Below are 22,255 nucleotides of genomic sequence, written 5' to 3'. Positions count from 1 at the left end.
CACTGCAAGGCCACAATGAGGTCACCCCAAAGCCTTCTCTTGTGCAGGCTGAACAATCCCAATTCCCTCAGCCTTTCCTCCCAGCAGAGCTGCTCCATCCCTCTGATCCCCTTGGTGTCCCTGCTCTGGCCTGGCTCCTTGTGCTCCCTGTGCTTCCTGTGCTGGGCCCAGGGCTGGATGCAGCCCTGCAGGGGGGGCTCAGCAGAGCAGGGCAGAGGGGCAGAATCCCCCCTGCCCTGCTGCCCTGGGGTTCTGGGTGCAGCCCAGCACAGGGGGGTTCTAACTTCTTTTGCTATAACCTAGTTTAAATCCAATTCCAAAGCTTTTGATTAACCTCCAGAAACACCCAAAACTCAACGGGACCCAGAAGTCTCCAAGCAGCAAGCTGACAATAAAACCTCACTAGTCCCATCTATGTCAATCATGGGCCAGTATTTTTCAACTCTTGGCGTGTGATCTTAATGTTTGTGTTATTTCTAAGTACAGTTCTCTGTACTTAGGACAGAACCTTGTCCAAAGCTCACTCATGTCAACACAAAACCCCTTCAGCTCAATGGGTTTTGACCTAATAGTCCCATTCCAGCCTCAGGATGATGCTAGCTGCTGTTACTGAGGTTCATAATTATCAGATCAGCATGTTTGCCAAGCACTGCTCCAGGGTATGTTTCAGACAGAAAAATAAATATTTTGTTCCTCCATAATTCACGTTTTCAGTAATATCATCATTCACAAGCCCCTGTTTTATTTAATCTGCTACTGAAAGGAAACAACATTCCCTGCCAGATAAAACAAATCAGATATTTCACATGCAGATTCTTCTCAAACTTTGTTGCCATGACCAGATCCTTCTGACACCCTTCAGTTGTTACAACAGTCTCCTTTTGGGAAGGGAAAACAAAATAAGACTGCAACATGCCATCACTGACACTTCAGCATTTCATTAACCTTGTTTATTTACTTCATCTCCTTTAGCCTTCCTTCCCCAATGTGCATAATGGTTGAATAAGTTTTGTTACTTTAAAGTTACAGAATTAATTACATTTGTTCTATTTAAAGCACCACTAAGAAACCAAGTAAAATTAGACCCATTGGAACAGGCTTTGCTATTTAAAAGCCAAAGATGTCCAAATGTTTTAGCCATTTTCAGCCATTCTTCCCCCATGGGGCATCTGGGTGAGGCGCCTGTTACAGTCCCAGCTAAAAGCAGAAAGTGCTCCATGACTCGTGAACCAAAAGGAGTGGACACTCCCAGTGCCTGATCCCCAGGGCTGTGACAAAACCCTGGGGAGACACTGCCAGGCACACAGGACTCAGGATGCAAACACTGCACGAGTCCTGCAGCCACCATGATGATGATGATAACACCAGGGAAACCTGGGGGACAGTAAGACCCAGAGAGTATTTTGGGGGTCAGCAGCCAGCTCCAATATGCTCCCTAAACACCAGAAGACCTTAATGCAGCCAAAAAAGATGTTTTCAAGATGAAGGAAAGTACTTTCTTGCCTTGAAGTTAATTCCTAAACCTAAAAACATTCCAAAATAGCAGTGTGGGGCTCTGATGAGAGCAGGCAAAAAATCCCTCTGCCAAACAGCAGGAACCCCCCCCAGGCCAGGCCAGGGCTGTGTGTGAGCTGTAAGCTGGCACAAGCCAGGACTGTCTCTGAAAGGAGCCATCCCATTTTCCATCCAACCATCTGTTTGTTTCCCTCCTGCTGCCGCTCCGTGCTTTGTGCCAGCACAAGAAGCTGCACGACCCACACTGAGGAACCATTACCAGGCTGAAATTAATTCTTTTTAAAATAGTTTGGGTGAGGCTGGTTTCACCTGCAGGGATTGACAAAGGCCACCCTGCCCCAGGCTGAGCCCACTTGGCCCTTCCCATGGAGTCATTCCAAAACGGGAAATAAGCGGGCATGGCCTCCTTGTCTTTTAATCTGGCTCGCAGAAATTAATCTCAGAAATCATTCCAACACACCCGCAGTAATGATAAGGAAATATTTCCTAATATGGAATAAAAACTGAATATTGGAGTTGTGCTGCACTCCAGGATTTCCTGCTATTCAACACAGCTGAGCAGCAGAAGTCTCCCATGAACAGCGGCCGAGATTCAGCTCTCTGCTGCTTTCGACGAGCAGCGAGAGCAAATTCATTTCCCTGACAGGAAAAGGTACAGGCTGAAACTATGTATGGGTATACAAGAGTATACAGGGGAATATATGCATTAAAGACCCCTAGGTCTACCTACACCTATGTAAGATCCATAAACTATGTTTATTTCCCTTGAGGGTTAATATTTTGTCCATTCAAGTAGCAAAAAAACTTTTGATCCAAACGTCATAACCTTGGATTTCACAAACAATGGGAGACTGGCCATGTGAAATTTAGAAAAGCAAATCTACTAATAAGGTCACTTCCATCTCAGCTCCACTGGCCTTCAGCCTTTGGTGATACAATTACATTCTTTAAGCTCTACTGTCAATAGCTCTGTCCCAAAGTGAGGAGCACATTTCGAGACATTCCGTACTTAAAACACTCCCTCAGCACTGAAGGACACACAATGACTTACCAACATCTCCCTGAGCTCAGCTCTTTCAAATAACTCATTTTATTCCCTTTTCTTCTTAAGACACTCCAGCCATTGGGGTTTAGCAGTACCCACTCAGGCTGCCTCACTGAGCACGAGTGTGTGGCTGTGGGCAGGACTGCCCCACCCACCCAACCTCACGGACAGAGGGGACACACAGGGGTTGTACTTCTGCTCCACCTGCAGGGATGGAGGGCCGGAGCCAGGACCAGGAAGGGAACAGAGGTGCTGGTGTCTCCACACACTGCTGTCATCCAAGGAGTGCTCCACGTGGGAGGTCAGCTCAGGACAACACTCTGGATGACTAAATGAAGCATGAGACGTGATGAGGGAACCAGACCTGCAGTCTCAAGCAGCCACTCCTTTACTTCCAGTGTTTACCACTGCGTGCATTTTAATTTCCTGGGGACAAGAGAAATCAGTAGCTTGTTGGAAAGCCAACAGTGCTCTGCAATGAAATAACATTTCATAGCTTGCTTCAGCTCACTTCTATCTGTCCTTCCTCCTGGCTCTCCCCACGTTTCACAATGCTGCAAATCCTTCTTTTCTCAAAAGTGTCTAAAAACAGGAAGCTTCTCTATTTACTGGAGTAATTGCATTCCTGTGCACTTAAGCATTCTCACAGCTTTTAGCAGGTTCTTGCATCCAGGCCTAATTGTTTTAAGACCCATTGAATAAACTGGCATAAAAAAGGCCATGCTAAATATCTTGCTGCAATGTTTTGGATCATGAAATAATTACAGAGCAAGGGCAACAATCATAAATCTGCTTCCTCCTCAGTTATTGATTTTCTGGATAAAGTCCTACTCAGGTCCATGACCCCCTCTAAAACATGTACAACTGCCCAAAGGTAACATTCAGTCACAGGGAGTTTCTCCACATCTTTTGTGACAAAGAGGCAAAAGTTGGGAGAAAAGCGATGAATAAGCAAAGAAGCTTCCAACACAGCACCAGTGCAAGTTTCAAGGAAACTGTGTTACATTTTCAGATGTCATCCAAGAAGCTCTGCTCTTAGATTTTAGGTATTTTGTAATGCCCTTCTACTTCCTAAGGAGCCTAGGGAAGCAGGGCCTTTGGAATTTAGGAGGGACTCTGCACTGAAGAATGCTGGAGAAGAAGACACCAAGTTTGCTTTTCTTTTCCACTGATGTATGTTCAAATCCCTGACTCTTGCCAGGCTCTTTTTAGATCACATCAATCAAATTAAGTAATTACACATGATAAGTCTGTGCCAGCAAAGGAGCTGACTGCTAAATGAGATGCAGAACATCAGTGCCCGGCCATGGCCTGTGCAGTGCCTCCAGTCAGGGTTAATGAGCACAACAGATCCCTCTGGCCCTGCAAATGCAGGTAGTGTCTGTTGTCAGTGTACACAATACTGAAGAACAGATGTTTGCCCATTCAAATCCCACTAGAGCACTTCATTCCTTGAACTGGGATATTTGGAGCAGCAGACAGCTGTTGGCACACAAAGCAGACTAACTTGGTGAGGGCCCAGAGATAAAGAGATGTCTGTGGTTTCCTGATGTAAGAGAGGAGCACGTGGTACCACCCTCCTGGTGCCTGAAGCTGGGAAGCAGATTTGGAACTGTGGGGATGTAGCTGAGCCATACTCTTACCACCAAATCACCAGCAACAGAGGTGGAGAATGAAGCTTTATCTCATAAAGGAATCCTAATCACAACACCTAATCCCTACAGTGATAATAAGGATCACTGAGAAGAGAAAGCTTTTCCACTGTGCCTTATCTCAGGCTGGTTTAGGGGAGAACAGTCAATACAACTGTGGTCTCATATTTCAACATTTCTATCACATTGAGAATGCATATATCACAAACACACAGCAAGTGGGTAGCTGCAATTTATCCCTCTGAAATGTAGAGGTTTAGGTAGAGAGGAAACAGCTCTTGCAGAGGCAGACTGCCTTGTGAAATCCCAGAGTCTTCCTGCAGCCTTTCCTTCACATCCCAACTGCTCATCTCCTCCAGGGCTGAAGGGCACCAGGAATGCTTTGTTATGACAGTCTGTATGTCCACATAGCTGCATATTCACCTCCTACATAGCTGCATATTCACCCTTCTAGGAAGAGCAGAGGAAGGCAAAAAAGGAACTGCATGCAGGTCAGGTGAAAGATGATGAGGCCTGTGATGGGTATTAGCTCCTGGTGAGTAGTAATTCTCCAGCCTTGGCCTGGGAAATTTCACTCAGAATGGGAGTTGTTTTCCTTTAAATTCACCTCAGATATTTGATTCTATTACCTGGTTTCCAAGTTAAAGGAAAAGAGAAGCAAACCAGGATAAATGGTTTATCAGAGCCAGAGCATTTATAAATGTGGATATATGCTCTGGCTATATCCAGCTGCAAGGGAAGTAGGGGAAAAGGAACAGAAGAGATCTGCTTAAGTTTCTATAAGATATTAAGGCTGTATGTTAAACATGCATGAAAGGGTAAATTTCCAGATTAAAAATAAATAAATAAAATTTAAAGAGCCAGTTTCCTAAGCTTTCAAGATGAAATAGATTATGGCAACAAAAGCAGAAAAATATGATAAATTCTCTAGGAGCAAACCTTTCCCACCAAGGAAGCCTTCAGAACAGAAAGCCTTGGATCATGTTCTGAGGGCTAAGCACTCTCTTGACTGAGAAAAGGAGCAGGACCCATCAGAAGAAGAAGGACTCTTCACGGAACAGGGGTCACCTCAAGCAAAGGAGAAGAAACACTTGTGTTCCTACGGAATGGCTCTCGCTGCTCCTTTTCAAGGTGAAAGTCTCTACTGCCCCTGTAAGGTGACCAAGTGTCATTGAGCCTCCATTTCTTTATCTGTCAAGTGCAGATAAATACAAGTGGAGCTACCTGCAGGAAAACTGAACGGAAATACTGGTTTTGTACAAACAATGGGTCAAGATGGAGACTGGTGGAGTGGCAAATAAAGGCTACTTTCAGGCAGTGATCTGAATTGCTTGACAAATTGCATACAAGCAGCTATTTCCCATAAATAGTAACCAGAGAAAAACCCAAATATGCCGTAGGAAGAATGAGATCATTTCCACTTTTGAAATATTATTTAACATTAACATTTCCTTATGGGCATGGGCCCTATGCTCAAGGCCTTTACACAGAAAGGACAGGAATTGCTGCCAAGTGCTGCTTCAAGGACTTGTCAGTGCAGGTATACAATTGGTTCTTAGAAAGACAAGAAAATTCTCAGCAGCCAGGGCTACAACAAAGTCCCTTCCTCTCCACTGAGCTGATCCCTCAAGTCCCAGCCACACATTCCTACAGTTTTCCTAATAATGCAGCCACAGTCCAGTTCGGGCACCTCAGCAGCCAGACAGAATTAAGCTACCAACCAGCCAATGCTCTCGTGAAAAGGAGACCACTCTTCCATAAGATCAGCAAATTGGTTTGTCCCATCCTCCAACTCCACAAATTCAGTGAAAGAGGAGCAATTAAATAGGGACAGGCACAGAGGACAAGGGGGAGAACAGCACTGTCCCTTTTGCAGGCAGCCAGACTTGGACTACATCCCAGTAAAGTTTGGATACACTTGTGGCAGTGGGAGTACAGGGCTGTCCCTTTGGACAGAGGCCATTTATGTCACATTGGGTGCAACAGAAAGCCCAGAGCCCCACAGTGGCAACTGTTATACAAACAATGACTCTCACCAATGAGTCACATCCCTCTTGCCCCCACTTTGGCTGGCTCCCTTTGGAAATGGGCTGGTGAAGAGGAGAGCTGTGCAAAGCTCTCAAACCACAGGCTGTAAGTACTTTCTGACATTCCCTTCTCTTCAGCCTGCAACAGTACAGAACACAAACCATTTGATTCTGATGGGAGTGGTCAAGGTGAGGCTAATCATGATGAACAGCTGAGCACCCATCCATGTGCTGCACTCCCCATGGATTACCCCAGTCACATTTACAACGTCCAGGAGGGATTTGTACCATGTGCTGCTCCCATTTGCCTTGTGAGCTCTCCCAAACTCTCCTGAGGCACTGCTTGCTTCCAGCACGCTCAGCAAAGCCCAGCATGGACAGCAAGCTCCAACAGCAATGCTGAGCTGCAGCAGAAGCCCACCCTGCAGCACACACAGACACAACCTGTACTTGAATCTGAATAGTTCTATGGCCACTCAAACACTTAACGCAATGCCCAGTACCTGATCTATGGGAACACATCAGGAACATCCACTTAAAGGCCCATCCTAATTTCTCACTCATTCCTTAACGCATCTCCTCTCAGTCTATTCAACCACTCTCCCAGAAGAGTTGCCTGCTCAGGTATCCCTAACAAAGCCTCTAATGGTGACTTGAAGTGCACAAATCCTGCAGAATAAAACCACTTTAAGTCTCTGTCATTTGCCAGTGATGCAAGCATTGAAGTAGTGAATATCTGGAGTTTTCTGTTTTTAATTGCAGATGATGTATGCACAGAGGAAGGATGCTCTTGTGGCTACAGCACAAGAAACTGCATTAAGTAACAGATGATCTGGATTCTATTTTATTTCCTATGTGCAAAAACAAACCATACAGAAAGAAAAAGAAAACATGTACTTAGGGTGTGCCTCAGTCACCCTACAAGAAAGCAAACACCATTCCTGTAGCCAGCAGATCATGTTAGGAGGCTTAAGGAGTTCACAGGCACAAAAGACTGGGGTCTTAAGTATTAAGAAGTTATTAATTCATTCTGAAAATTCATTATTTCACTTAAAACATATGACACATGTGGGCCCTCCTTTTTAAGTGCACTTGTGTGAGCTGCCCATTTGAGGGCTGCAGCCAAGCATGGGTATGTATATTGTGGGTTTGGAAGGGCGTGTGGCAAGATAAGCACCTGAGACAGCTTGCACTGTTCCAAAGATAGGGGTGAAATCCCACCGTGAATTCAGAAACAGGGGAAAAATATATGGGAATGAGCAACAGGAAGGACACTGAATATCAATGCTCTGCAAGAGGCCAAATTTGGTGATAGCATTTCCAAGCTGAGCTCCAGCAGCCTTGGAGAAATGCTGCTCTTGTGAGTCCAGCTGAGAGCATTCCTCCAATGACTCTCCAGTCAATGTTTACATATTCTGTTGCTCACATGCAAATAACATTAATCAGCTGCTTTTAAAGCACTGATAAGTAAGCAACCTTTGGAGAGTTTTACAGTTTCCCAGTAAAGCCACACGCAATATCAGGGATGTGGTTTGTCACACTGATATAGCACAGCGTAAGAGAGAACATGTCCCAGTTTCACAAATCACAAGGAAGCAGCCGCTCTGCACTATTCTCTTCTCTTCTGAAAATGTAAGGAGCACAAAAAACAAAGAAAAAGTAGTCCAATAAAGTAGTATTAGCACAGAATTAAAAACATTTACATCTGTGATTCCTCAGATGATTAATTATTGCTTCAATTGAGCCTTAAAATATATTTTAACTTGCACTCATTTACAAAATGAAAAGCAAGTGAAAGCCCTTATTTTAGAACTACCCCTGGCAGTCAGAAAAGGTCTGGGAGAAACTAGCACTTTTTACTCCACAGATTATGTTCCATTGATACTGAGCCCTACCTCCCTAGCCTAGATCCATAATAAAAAATTCATTACTCTCCCCAGATCTAAGATGGTAACTCAGGGTTGGAAGCATGATCTGGAGGCTAGTCCACCTTTTTTTTTTTTTAAATCCCCTTGAGTAAAATTTGGCAAAATAAATTATGGAAATTTCGGCAAATCCTGAAAGCACAGGGAAGCTGCTCTGCTGGCAGCCTCCAGGAGGGAAGGTGTGCCCTCCCTCTTCCCAGCATGCTCAAAGCTGCAAAGGTCTCTTGGGGTTGCCAGCAAGCCTCAAGCTGCTTTCCTCTCCTCTGGGTTATCCCTTGTGTTAATAATGCCAGAAAGGATCTCCATCTTGCAATGAACTGGAGCTGCAGGCTTTATTCTGTTGCTTCCTGTGCCATGTACCTTCTGTATGCTTCCCTGTGCCATGTACCTTCCACCCAGGCTTCAAGCAAATTATGTTTTGCCCCTTGAAAATATTTTCCAACCAGATCTGGAGGTACTTTGCAAAACTGAAACATAAAACACATGATCTTGATAATGCAAGCTGGCAACTGTATCACCTGGATTGAGAAGGAAATGAAGTAAACCCAGCCTTCAGTCCTGGCAGGATTTTGAAGGTGAACAAGCAAGGGAAGATCCCTGACTTGTAACAAGTATCTGCAGCAGCCTGTAGGGAACAGACCCCTTCCATGTAGTAGCAGAAATTTATCCAAGAAAGCAGAGAATCCTAGAGCCATCATGGTTGGAAAAGACCTGCAAGATCAAGTCCAGTCCTTGACCAAACGCTGCCACATCAACTCAACCACAGCATAAAGTGCCAACTAAAATAATTTCTTGAACACTTCCAGGGATGGTGAGCCACACATGCTGACACAGCACTTGCCACATACAGTTCTCAAAAAATGCAGACAATTTCAGTCTGATTTCAGAAATGCAAAAAGCAAGGCATAACAAAATTAATCAGAGCCACCAAAAAATAAATTAAATCAAAAGTTAACTATGCAGCACAGGTGTCTGAGGCACAAAGAGTAACTTGCAGAAGCTGCCAAAAACCTTAAGGAAGAGCTGAGACACAGAATGAGTGCATTAGTCCTGAATCTCACCTTGAGTTTAGTATTACAGTCAGATCAGGTCAGCGCTGGGCAAAGACACGCTGCTCCTCTGGCAAGGCTTCACACAGATACACGTTTGAAAAATAAAGTGTGTGCACTTCAGGAACATAAAAATGCTTTATGGAATCCTATTTTTAACACTAAATGCCACAATGAACTATGGGAAAATCTAGAATTACAGCAGGAAACAGAAGAAAAAGTTCAGTTGACCTGAGCCCGGGGATTTTTCAGAGGTGCAACTGCAGAGGATCACAGGAGCCCTGGGGCTCTCAGCTGCTGTTGAGGGAGCACATTCTTCACGCTCTTCTGGAGAAAAACAAACAGATCCTGACCACTCTGCTGGCAAAACAAAAGGAGGCTGGGAATTCACAAGTTCTTGCTTGCACCTGCAGGGATATTTAACAAAAGAGAACCCACTAGATCCTGTTATTGTTGACATTTCACCTGCTCCAGGGAGCTACTCAGAAGTCACACAGCAGTATCAGGGTGTGATAGTCCAGGCAGCACAACTGCAAGTCCACCCAGGCCTTCCCTGCACCCATTTTTTCCAACTGTAGTCACCCTTGCAGGAGGCAGAAGCAAACATCTCCTCCCAGTGCTTCTCCAAGTCCACTGAGCACCCAGGATGGTTAAGATGTCCAACTTTTAAACACCCAAGGCCAAGTAGATGAATCCTGCCTGGCATCTGACACAATGCCAACTCTCATTGTGCTGAGAATATCTGGAATGAGTCTTTGGATTTTGCAGTTGGCTTCTCCTCATAATCTCCAAAGCCTCTAACTGTTGGCCATGCCTGCAACAGCCTTCTCAAGCACCTTTAGAGATTCATCCTCAGTAAACAGTCCTACAGCAAACAGATTTCACTTTCAGTTAAGTTATGCTCCAAAAGCCCAGTGAAGCAAACAAAATAGGTGGCATCCCTCATTCCCATCTGCACCACAGGACACTGGACCCTCTGGCAGAAGAGGGCCAGGCAAGTCTGTAATGTGGATAGGCACAGCTCCCACCAAATTTAAGACACATTGAATCCAACTGTGGCTTGAGCATCTTGTCATTTTTACAGCCTTTAACTCTGGGCACCTCACAGACGGTAAAAATATTCTTCACATAAAGAAAGAAGATGAAGATCTGAGGCTCTATATATAGTGTTTGCTAAAAATACCTCTTTGGAGACATCCCTTGCCAAATAGGTGCCAAAACTTCAAAGGCTGAATTATCATGTTGAAATATTTGAAATGCAAGTTGTTATGATCCTTGTGAGGCATGGCTGGCAGGCAGAGATGGCATCTTTCAGCTCCAAGACCTGGTCCAGGCAGTAACTGGAAACAGCTCTTTGGTGGCTTACGTGAAATGAGTCAAAGGATCTCAGTCCAGCTCTCAGCAAATTAGGAACCACATTACAAAAGCATCTGTAAGAGTCACTTCCTTTGTTGATACCAATCTGAAGGCCAAGGACTGAATAAGGTAGGGAAAAAGGATTGTTCTCCCTCAAAATAGCACTCTCCTTCAAAACACAAATTGTTTTTACCAGCATCTTTTGTGGAAGCATCCCAGTGCATTTTTGCTAAATATGAACTAATCTAAGTATTCCTTTAAGTAATACCTAAAATCCAACACTTTACCAGTAGTAAAGCCCAAGACCGACTGGCTTCCAACATGCTAGAACCATGCAAAAGGAGAGCAGGAATATTCCCATCCCACATTCTAACTGTATTTCTTTCTGGAGCCAACAGAAGTTTCAGAGCTCATAAGCATTTTTCTTTAAGAAAATTTAGCACAGAAGCAGAGGTTCCCCTTGAACCAACCACCTCATTTCAAAGAAATCAATCATTAGTTGCATTTGCTTGTATCTTGCCAGTAAAAGGGCATGAAGCAAGGGAGCCAAATTTAGAAAACTAAGTAACAATATTTTAGACTCTGCTTTAAGAAAACAAAGTAATTTTAGCTGGATGTGTCACAATTCAGAGCAATAGCTTTGAAAGCATCACTCGATTCCATTAATTAACTGGAACTTTTTGGGATGGCACAAGGTAACTGAATCTAATCACACAATATTAGGGGATTGGTGCTGCTCAGTAAATTCAGAGATGCCAAGTTGAGCAAAAAAGAATGTGTTTCATTCAGAGATGAAAGCCTTCTGAATTTTGGTGCTTTGTAAACAGCTGCTAAACTGATTGAACAATGCCTGTGAAGAACACAAGGTCAAATGTGGTCAGTACCTCAAAGAGCACCACATTTCAATATTGAAAAAGCACTCGTGAAAAGCATCTCAGCACACCCATATCTGCCTAGCACTTAAATAACATCCCAAGTATCCACAACAGAGGCAGGATTATTCTTTGTCAGTCCCCTCTCCCTCAAAACTGATGAGAATTAAATCACCAAATTCAATATGGGAATAGATTTATCAAAAAAAGAGGCTTCTTGGTTAGAATTAGCATTGACTGAGGTACCAAAGGAAATCAAGAATTACAAGAAATTCTTAGCTGTTTCTTTTATTCACACATTAGTCAATGCCATTAATCTGGAAAGCCATTGGAATGCATTCAGTAAAGCTTCCTTAGCAAAATTTTATTTCATTTAAGTCAGGGTCAAGCATAAACTACCTTCCTGATCGACCCAAGGAAGGGAAAGCAAAGGCAGGTGCTTGCTGCAGCACAGGACAAAAAGCTCCTGTTTCCCTGCCTTGATGTACATAAATACTGGCAGCCCACTCGTGTCAGTGACTTCATCTTGTAAAACAGGTGCTTTGCTGACAAGATCATCCCCACCCCTGAAGGAAGGAAGCTGCACCCAAAGCACCGATTCAGATGTTCCAGACAGGAGTCTGGCCTTCCATCCAAGACAAATATGGAGCTGGAGCTGCAATGCTCCTGCTTGGGGTTTCCCAGTTTGCAGTATCTGAGGAGGATTTACGTTAGGATTCAAGGAGAAGGGGGGTGGGTGGTCCTTAATTAACCAGCCTTTGTGGCAAAACCCAGCCTTGCCTCGGCGTGCAAGTGAGGGAGGGAAAGCACTAGGATTCCACAGTGACTTGAGAAAATCTCATCCTGCAACTGCATTCTCCAGCTGCACACAGGCAGATGCAGATTCACTCTCCCTAATGTCCTAAGTAAGGATAGAGAAGCTTTTGTCTTCTCAGTCTGTACATCTTTAAAGATGACACAACTGATGAGGAGCACTTCAGGAAAAGAACCAAGAAAATACATTTATGCTCTGGTTCTCAGACTGAGAAAATTACAAGCATAGAGAAATAAGAAAGACACTGTCAGGACTCATTTCAAAAATTAGCTTCTACAAGATAAAAATACAAACAACACTAACAGCTTCAGTTTCTTGGATTTTTTTTCTTAAAGCAAAACTCTCATTATAATTCTTCTCTTGCAGCCCTTGCTCCCCAAGCAGCACAAGCTCATTCTGTGCCTGGGGGTCAACACCTGAAACTGGGCTGAACCATAAACAAAACTGAAATTTGCTTTCAAAATATTGCTGCTTGTTTAACAAAAAAGGCAGAGAGAAAATTAGCTAAAACTACTTATCTTTATTACAGTATAACAATTTCCCCCCCCCTCAATTATTTCATAATTACTTCCTTTTTCTTTTGTGACTTTCCACTATGATTTCAATCCTTTCAAATGCAGTGATCCAAAGTACACATTAAAAAAATATGTGTATCTATTGGTCGTTCCCCCAGTGTTCCTTTTGACTGTAAAGATTATTTTACAGAGCAGAACATTATTTTGCTTATTTGAACATAAAAAGGGCAAGCATATTTCTTCTTTGTACCCTCACAAAGGCCAGAGTTTTGTATCTTACTGAGGACCAAAGGTGAAGGCAGCAGTATTTCTGGCAGGCTCCAAGGAACCTCTTTGCAGCAGAGGTGCTCAGCAAAGTTATTCTGTTAGCAGCCAGGCTGCAGCACAAGCTATGAGCAGCAGCTCCAGTCAGTGCTGTAGGTCAGCGTGTATTCAGACAGGAGAAATTCTCTCTTCCCTGGTTTTGGTGATACAATGTTCACCTCTTTCTCCTGAACTCTGAAAGGGATTTGTTCTTGCTTTTTTCATGTGCCACTACAAAAGTGGCTTACGTGTCTGAGAGCAAAAGCAGTCAGTTCATGTGAATCAGGTGTCCTCTGGGATTAAATGGGGCTTAAAGGTATCCAAGTGTGAGCCTAAGACTCTGGAGTTATGAATGAGCCCCAGCTGCCAGAGACAATGCTTACAATGCTTCCAGCCTGACCTGGGAGCAGGGAGCAGGGCAGGTTGTACTCAGATGCCTCCTGAAAAAACAAGTGGAAAGTTCCTTTAGGTCACTCTACAGCAGCAACAGCACCACCAATCCCCATGGAAGGAATTTGGATTAGAGCTGAAATACATTAACTGAAATAGCCACATACTGGTCAAGCCCACTGACACAGCCATGGCCTGAAATTCTCTGCACTGATCATATCAGAATGGCATTCATTTCACACTCCTCATCGTGATAAAGCCCAGAGCAAGGCTGGGAAGACAAGAGCACACATCATCATTCCTGTCACAAGAAACTTTCATACAAGTTCACTTGCATCTAAATTACATGCCAGGTACAACCAACCCATTGGAAGGGCCAGAATTTACCTGCTCAAACTGATTAGCTGGTAAACACATTCTAATCCTCACCTGGACACCTCTGTATGTGACTAGCACACCAGCACAGCTGGAATCCAAGGACTCATCCCACAGATTTGTTCTCCTGTAGCACTACCATACTGCCTGGCCTCAAATATTGGAGACAGCCTTGCACATGGGGCTCACAGTGACTTCAGTGTGTTCCTTCCTCTTGAAGGAATGGGTGAATGTTGCCTGTAAACACTGTTAATTACTGAGAACTAGAGCAGTCAAGAACTGGCGCAATATAAGAAAGGTAAAAAATTTTCCAATTTCTTTGAAGATTTGCCAGCAAAGCTTGACAATTTAAAGCATTCCACTTTGTTCTTTTCCCTTTATCACAGGCTCAGGAAAAAAAAAGACAAGAAGAAAAGAGAAGAAAAAGATTTAACAGGCAGAAGAATTCCCTTCTGTATTCTCTTCATCTCCCAAACAACTGGTATTGTTTCTCCAGATCTCCTTCTCAAAAATCTTCCTGCAATTCAATCCCCTAACTGAAACTATTTCTGAAGATGCTCGTTCCTACCACCACAGCTCATCATAACTTAGTGATATCCAACCCATGGTGCAGAGGCCTGGGAGGTGGATGATGGACTGAGAATGTGCTGAGCCTTGACAGCAGTCTGGGGTTCACTGGGCTTGGGAACCACAGCCTCAGCCTCTGTTGCTTATTGGCATTTTGTCCAACTTCAACTTCACTTGGATTTCACAAAGAATAAGCAACTTACACGGGATTATTCCAGGTGTTCTTAACATAATTCTTGCAGGATTTTTTTTTTTTTGTCTGTTTGGGTTTTTTTTGTTTTTTTTTTTTTTTTTTTTAAAGGAAAAAATTACCCCACAGGAAAGTTTCTAATTGCTGCTTAGGCAATTGTGCAGTGAGGTCACCATATCCAGACTACAAGTGGGCTAAGATGCTCAAGTGGTGCAGACTTTATATGATCTCTCCTTCTCTGTTAAATTAAACACAGAGCAGGAGTGTCCATACAATAATTAACCATAAGGGGAACCATCTAACACACTTCAACATAAAGTGGTCATTTATATTCTTTGTTCACAGGAGATTTGAGAGATGAATTCATGAAGAATTCCTGCTTTAATAAACCTCAATTCTCTGCCCTCAGTCACTACTTCCTAAGACTACCTAAGGCTGTGAAGATTGGGGAAGGACTAAACAATAAGACTTTACTAGATACTGTGCTTACAATATCACCAGGGTTGGTTTGTTTCTCTCCTCTCCTCCCCAATAAACCTGAATATTAATATTTCCTTTCCTACAGCATTCATGGAAATGTAGATACATGCTATAACTAATTTCATGAAGTGAAGGCAATAAATTAAACTATCAGTAGACAGATCAGTTTAGCAAGAGAAATTTTCCTTAGGCACAATAAAACTTCTGATTTACACAAGTGAAATATGGCAAGTCAGTCAAAGAACAGCCACACACCTGTTCAACCAGAGCTCTTTATCACTTTAGTGGAACCAACCAAGCACAAACAAAACCAATAAAAACCAGTGACAAAGATGCAAGTTAATGACACCAGAAATTACACAATTCCTTTCTTTCACCTTATCTAGAAAGTTGGAATTTGCTGTGATGCACGTGACTGCCTTCCAAGACACGCAACTACAGGATGTGCACCACAAGGCAGCCTTACTTGAGAGAATCTCAGACTGGCTGGGTTGGAAGGGACCTTAAAGAACATCCAATTCCAGCCCCCTGCCATGGGCAGGAACACCTGCCACTATCCCAGCTTGCTCAGAGCCCCATCCAACCTGGAACATTGCCAGGAATGGGGCAGCCACAGCTTCTCTGAGCAACCTGCGCCAGGGCCTCACCACCCTCACAGGGACAGTTTTTTCCTCATATCCAATCTAAACCTCCCCTCTGTCACTTTGGAGCCATTGCCCCTTGTCACTCCAGGCCCTCTTTCCATCCTTCCTGTGGGCTCCCTTCAGGCACTGCAAGGCCACAATGAGGTCACCCCAAAAACTTCTCTTCCCCAGGCTGACCAATCCCAGCTCTCCCAGCCTTTTAAACTGCCTTGCTGAGTCTCACCAAGAGTATTTGCTACACCAGTGTCTGATAAGCCACAGCCATTACTCCACTGCATGGGAATGTGCTTTAACAGCTGCCTGTTACCTGTCTGTACCAGCCATGGCTCTCACTGCTGAATGACTGCGTCCCACATCCCACAGAGAACCTTGTATGCAGAACACAAAATTCCCTTATAGTTCCAGATTTTACAGCTTGTTAAATTACACTTTTAATTACTGTTAAACAGCCTTCATTCTACATATCCAGTTGCTACTGTTTGAAGACACAGGTACTCCCACTAAATCCTTACCTTGTGATAAAATTTGTTCTCCTTTCCTGCTCTGTGAATGCCACAGAGCACAGAACAGAGCAGTCTTCAACTTCAGCTGTTGTAAGAAACAACAGCTGTCTTTAAACAATGCAGTGCAATGTTTTTGTCTGGGGAGCTACTAATGTAAGCTTTCCTCTTCATACAGGACTCAGCAGGCTAAAAATTAGTGACATTTTAAGTGGAACAATTCTTTCATCATCAGGCTGATATTTGGCTGCCATTCTGGTTACCTCCCTTATAAGGCACCAGCAAGAGGGAAGGGCAGGGAACACATTATGCAACTGCTCATTGTAAAAAGTAATTAAAACAAATTTTAAGAAATGTCTGTAATAAACACTTTTCCAATATACAAAAGGAGCCTGATGCCATTGGTCTAAGGTCTGCCATTTCTACTGGGCTGATCTGGGAAAAGGGAATTTCTCCTGAAAGGAAAGGTTTTCCTCAGTTTTTATGGGAAATAGTGGAAGCCTGTGAACCAGCCCTGCCTTCTCCTGAGTCTGGTTCAAATCTAGCTCATCAGCCAAAGAGGCAGCTCTGCCCTGGGTAATGAAGGGGCAACACTGGGATCCCTGCATCCTGTTCCCTCCTCTGTGTGCAGATGTGATCCATGGAAATCTAAGACATCTAATCCCAAGTAAAGGGTTCTGTGGTGAGGCCATCCACATCTTGGCTGGTTGTACACAACAGCCCTCCTGCAGACAAGGAAATATCCTTTGGAATTTACCTATCAGTTCAGATGTAAGCAGGTTTTTACCAGTAAAGTCATAAAAAACCACTGAGACTTTTTACCCACAGAACAGACTCAAGACTCTCCAGAGTGGCAGTGATCTGGCAGGAAGAGGCCCCAGCTGTCTTTTGGGGGGTTCTCAGTGATCCTGGAGGAAGGTCATGGCACAGCACAAGCATGCCAAGAAGCTGTCTCCCTCTCTGTTGCAACAGGGACATGGAGTCTGTACCACCAGCAGAGCCCCCTAAGCACACACAGATCCCCACTTGTGACAAGCTGCTCCTGCCAAGCCCCTTTGCTTTGCTGTTTCTGCCTTCAGCAGCCATTGAGGGTAGTCAGGTGTCCTACTGAAGCGATGACTTTCATTCCTTCCTCATCCCTTGGCTATGGGAATGGAAGTTCTGTATGCCCCTGTGTACAAAGCTGAGTGCCTTTGCCATTCCTATGCTTTGGTGTGACCCAATATCTTCATTTTAACTGCAACCAACTGATGCACAACTGTGTTTCTCATACGCATTATTCTACTACAGTGGCTCATAAAAAGGGCTTTCAACCAAGTACAGCTTTCTGGGAAGGCCAGGTTTTCCAAGGGTTTGTCTGGGGATGGTCAGCTGGGTTTTGTTTTCCTACCAGGAGATTTAATTGCTAAAATACCTTGGCACATTTTATAAATGCAGTACTTAATGTGACATTACACACAGTGCTCTCAGAATTGTAAACAGCTCTCTTTATTACACAGAGTAGAAAAAGGTTTCACAACCTTTCATCTGGTCAAAGACAAGAAAAATATTTTTTGTTTCCCCTTCTGTGGAAGGAAATTTAACACACTCCAATATGCCAAGGTCTTTGCTAAGACTGGAGCTCCTCTACAGCATGTCAGTGATCACAGGCTCAAACTCTGGAACATAAGAGACATAGCTAATATAAGTTGCAGTACAGTAAACACTCTTCCTCTCCCATACAGGTTTGAGTTATCCCTTTACTTCCTCCCTCCCATAAATTCTGTCACCTTTGATAAACTTTATTTGTTTGCACAACCTGCACACACCAAACTATTACTTCATCATGACTGCTCCCTGTTACTAAAAGGTGAAGAGTTGATTCCCTTTTTACTACTTCAGGACATTCTCACTCTTCTGAAATCCCATAAACCCAGGCTACCATTTTAATCAACCACCACTCTTTTTACTAGTAAAAACATAAAGACAACTGTTCCTTAGACAATCAAAATCCCATAGAAACAGTCTTCCAAATTCTAAGTCTCTTTTCTTCACATTCTGACCAGTTGTAACTCTCATGAAACCACAGGTCCGCTAACAAATTTGCAAGTCTGTAGGTATAAATATTAAAGACACACAACACAAACTAAGTTTCAGGTCTACAGTGCATACCAGCATACAAAATCCAACACCTAAATTACCAAGAAATCAGAAAATCAGCTACTTGAAGCATAAAAGTTTATATTCTTTCCTGATCCACCATTTCCTTTGCTTTTTTAATCTGTAACAGGTATTTAATGATATATCAATGCATGCCTTACAAGATTACCTTATTTCACAAGTAAGGCAGTGTTAACTACAACAACTGCCCACTTCAATGCTTCCCATACTAGTAATGCTTCAAATTATTTATGTCAAGGAAACTGATTTTTTCTTGATCATTTATTTCTTCCCCTACTTCCTCTTTTGTTTTATATTGTTAAGAGGAAAATGTTCTATTACATGCAAATACTGGAGCAGTGGGACTGCTGAAGTTATTCTGTAGTTTTAAACTACAGATTTGCAGAATCTTCTGTACCAATCAAATTATAAAGTCTGCTCTGCTGCATTTGACAACTCATTTCTGAGTCTTCCAGACAAGACCCTGCCACCTTAAATACAGTTCACTATTTAAATTCATAACATGAAATAAATAACTCTTCCCTGAGTTCCTACCCCACAATATTAAATTGGCTTACCCCAGTATAACAATTTTTTGCACAACAAAAGCTGTTATTTAATCACCAGACTTGGAAAAATTCTGCACCAACCCATCTCAAAAATTAGACTCCAGTTATTTATCAAACCCATATTTTCAAGGCACAGCAATGCAATTACCACCAGTGGCAGGTCTGCTCTAAGTGCAGCTATATGTTAAAACGAGCAACAAGAGAAGATTAAATGATTTTGTGGACAATTGTATGTTTGATTTATGTCAACTGCCATTACCCTAAGACACAAAGCCTCTTTCTGGGAGACTAAAAGCAAACCATTTACCATATAATATCAGCTTAGCAGGCTTTGTGCTGATGAATACTGCATTCAGAGAAGCAATTCTTTTCATTGCAATTTCCATGTCTACCCTGCACCTCCTGGAATACAAATATCAAAGTTTATCAACTGGCTTCACATTTTAACTAACGCTCAGCTTAAACTTGGTGGGGAGAACAACATTTTTATTGGAATAAACATGGACTGAGCAAAAGCTGAATCTGTAGGGAGGAGATAAGCTTTGAAAGCAAGACAAACTCACTGCCTAGACAGATGCAGAGGACACAGACAGTGACTAAGCTCCTTGTGGTCACCACAGGATTCAAGAGCCATCCCAAACTACAGCAGTAACCTAAATGATTAAAAAACTCCCCCCCACCATTCAAAGTTTGGGGACAAAAAGACAGATGAGCCAAGGGGGGGCAACAGAGAACTCCTGAGAAAGAACAGGTGAGCACATCTTAGCCACACGCACTGAACTCCAGTGTGACATCCCATATTGCTCCAAGCCAGGAGAGCCCCACCAGGGACTCCACTGCAGATCAGACCACCCGAGGTCAGCTCACACAAGCAGGTCCACAACAGATCATCTGACTGAAACCCAAAATTTCTGTTCTCCTGGGAACGTTCCCTCACCAAGACCATAGGCCTGGTCCAAGTCCGCTGCAAGTTAATGACGGGGTATGCATTTGCTGTTTGTATTTTTAAGACAGACTAACTTTCTGAAGAAAAGCATGATACCTGTCCTCCATAAATATTTGCCTCTAAATACTGCTTAGCTAGTGGCTTGGGATTTGTTTTCCCCTGAAATGTTTGAGAAATAAGTGTTTAGAATTTTTTAAGCTCTGTTAAGCAAAAATATTTAAATCGAACATATAGTATGCCATGTACATTATGAAAAACAAATGAGTCCACAGAGCTATGCAAATTTGACTTTTCCTATCCAAGACATTTCTTAACAAAGCCAGGAAAACATGTCTACATATGGCACAGAAGGTAAAACTGCAGCAATTCTACTGGATACAGTAACAGATTTCTCAAATGCAATGAGGGTGCCCACTGATCGTCACTTCTCAGGTCAGTAGCCTGTGGGCTCCTATTTCTTTTCACTCTTCAGAGTAAAATTAAAAGCTGATATTCTTTCATTCCTGAAGGATAAGGAATGAAAACAATTTTTCAGATTCCTGTGTATATTCAGGCATTTTTTATGGAGCAGGCACAACTCTAGCGAGATTTATTAGCATCATAAACACTCATAAACGAGATCCCTCTGTTTTAAGTGACTTTTAAAAACTGTAATCAAAACACTGAATCAGTACACCTGACAAACCCCAACATCTACAGTCAACAAAAACCCCACTGCTCACCAGTAAAAACAGAAGGTAAAAGCAAAACCAATACATCCCACCAAATATCTTACAGGAAACTTCTCTTAAAAAAAAAACAAAAAAACCACCAAACAAAAACGAAACGTCGGCATTGCTTTTGATTCAGAGGCTACAGCAAGGCTCACTTATTCCCAGTGTGGATTTTGCAAGAGGAAGCCAGGTACATCAGCGAGGCACGCGTCTGAGCTCTGCTATTCTAACCCAAGGCGTTCCAGATCAAGTAAAACCAAACAACAACTGCGAGACCTCACTAAGTCCCTAGCATTTAACTTTTACCTGAGTCAATGGGAATTGTCTGGAGACACAGAGTACGAGCCGGGGAGAGCCAAACCACGGGGCCTCAACCCCCAACTCCTCCGGCTCTGCACAAGGTTTGGGATTTGCTCCTCCCGCGAGTGGAAACTTGTGAAGGTTGTTTGCTTTTCTAAGCGCATTACGGAGATAATTTCGGCCCTTTATTTATTTATTTATTTCTAAAGAGGGCAGGACACCCTTAAGCCCAGAACCACGTTCTGTAGCACGAGTACAGCCCAGCCCTGACCGTGCCGGCGGGGTCTCCGCACAGCCCCGGCCCTGCTCCCCGCGCCGGGCTCACCTCGGTCCCCGCACCGACACCGCCGGGGGCACCTCAGCCTCCCGGCCGGTGGCAGGGGAACAAGCCACCCCGGGGGCTGCAGGCAGAGCCACCCCGGGGGCTGCGGGACGAGCCACCCGAGGGGCAGGCGGGCGAACTGCCCCGCAGCCCAGAGCCACCCCCGATCGTCCCCGCAGCCGAGGCTGAGGCTGCGCTCCCTCAGCCTCCACGGCGATGGCTGCTCCTGCTGCCTCACGGTGCGGGGGGAGGAAAGAGGGGAGACAGGGGGAGATTCCCAGTCTCCAGCAACAGCGTGCCGGGGCTGTTTCCGCGGGCAGCGCCGGAGCAGAGGGTGCCCGGCTCCCCTCGGGACCCCGCTCGCCTCAGGACTCACCTCCCGCCCGGTCCGAGCGCGGCGCCGCCCCCGCGCTAATGGCAGCGGGCGGGCCCGCGGCGGGGGCCGATGTTTACCCGCCGGCTCTCGCGAGAGCCGCGCGCCGCCGAGCCCCGCTCCGCCATTGGCCGCGCCCGCCGGTGCGCGCCGCCCGCCCCGCCCCTGCCCGGCCGCCCCGCCCAGCGGCGGCGGCGCCCCGGGACAGGGACCGGGCGGGGAGGGAGCGGAGCGGGGCTGTCGCGGCTGCTGCCCTGCTCCAGCAGGGCCATCCCTGAGCGCACGGCACACGATTGGGTCCAGACGGTTCTGGAATATTCCCAGCGAGGGAGATTCGCCATCCTCTCCGGACTCGGTCGCTGCCCAGGACAGAAGTTCTGCCTCCTGCCCAGGTGGAACCTCCTGGGCTCAGTCCCTGCCCGTTCCTCTGGTGCCATTGCTGGGCCCCTGGAGCAGAGCCTGGGCCCTGCTCGGAGCCCTCCCTGCAGGCAGGGACACCCAGGGCTGAGGGCCCCTCTCAGCTGGGGCTCCTCTCCAGGCTGGACAGCCCCAGCTCCCTCAGCCTTTCCCTGCCAGAGATGCTCCAGGCCCTAAATCATCTCTGCAGCCTCCACTGGCCCCACTCCAGGAGCTCCCTGTCCCTCCCGGGCTGAGGAGCCCAGGACTGGACACAG

General features: G+C 44.7%; 1 protein-coding gene across 2 annotated transcripts in view; it reads right to left on the bottom strand.

Annotated features, from left to right (window-relative positions):
• Positions 1-21,711, bottom strand: part of STK38L (serine/threonine kinase 38 like) — a 46,004-nt gene extending 24,293 nt beyond the window's left edge. The window contains exon 1 of one of the 2 annotated variants that reach the window (XM_071422566.1): positions 21,585-21,711. The gene's annotated coding sequence lies outside the window, so the exon portion shown is untranslated. Of the gene's footprint in view, positions 1-9,225; positions 9,541-21,584 lie in introns of those variants that run through there. The other variant, XM_071422568.1, reaches the window with a different exon arrangement.
• Between the last annotated feature and the right edge of the window lie 544 nt (positions 21,712-22,255).

Source organism: Agelaius tricolor, unplaced genomic scaffold (assembly GCF_023055355.1).
Source record: "Agelaius tricolor isolate 1412-34295 unplaced genomic scaffold, bAgeTri1.0.p SCAF_3, whole genome shotgun sequence".
Taxonomy (NCBI): Eukaryota; Metazoa; Chordata; class Aves; order Passeriformes; family Icteridae; genus Agelaius; species Agelaius tricolor.
The sequence above is the reverse complement of the archived record's forward strand: the minus strand, read 5'-3'. Positions and strand labels throughout refer to the sequence as shown.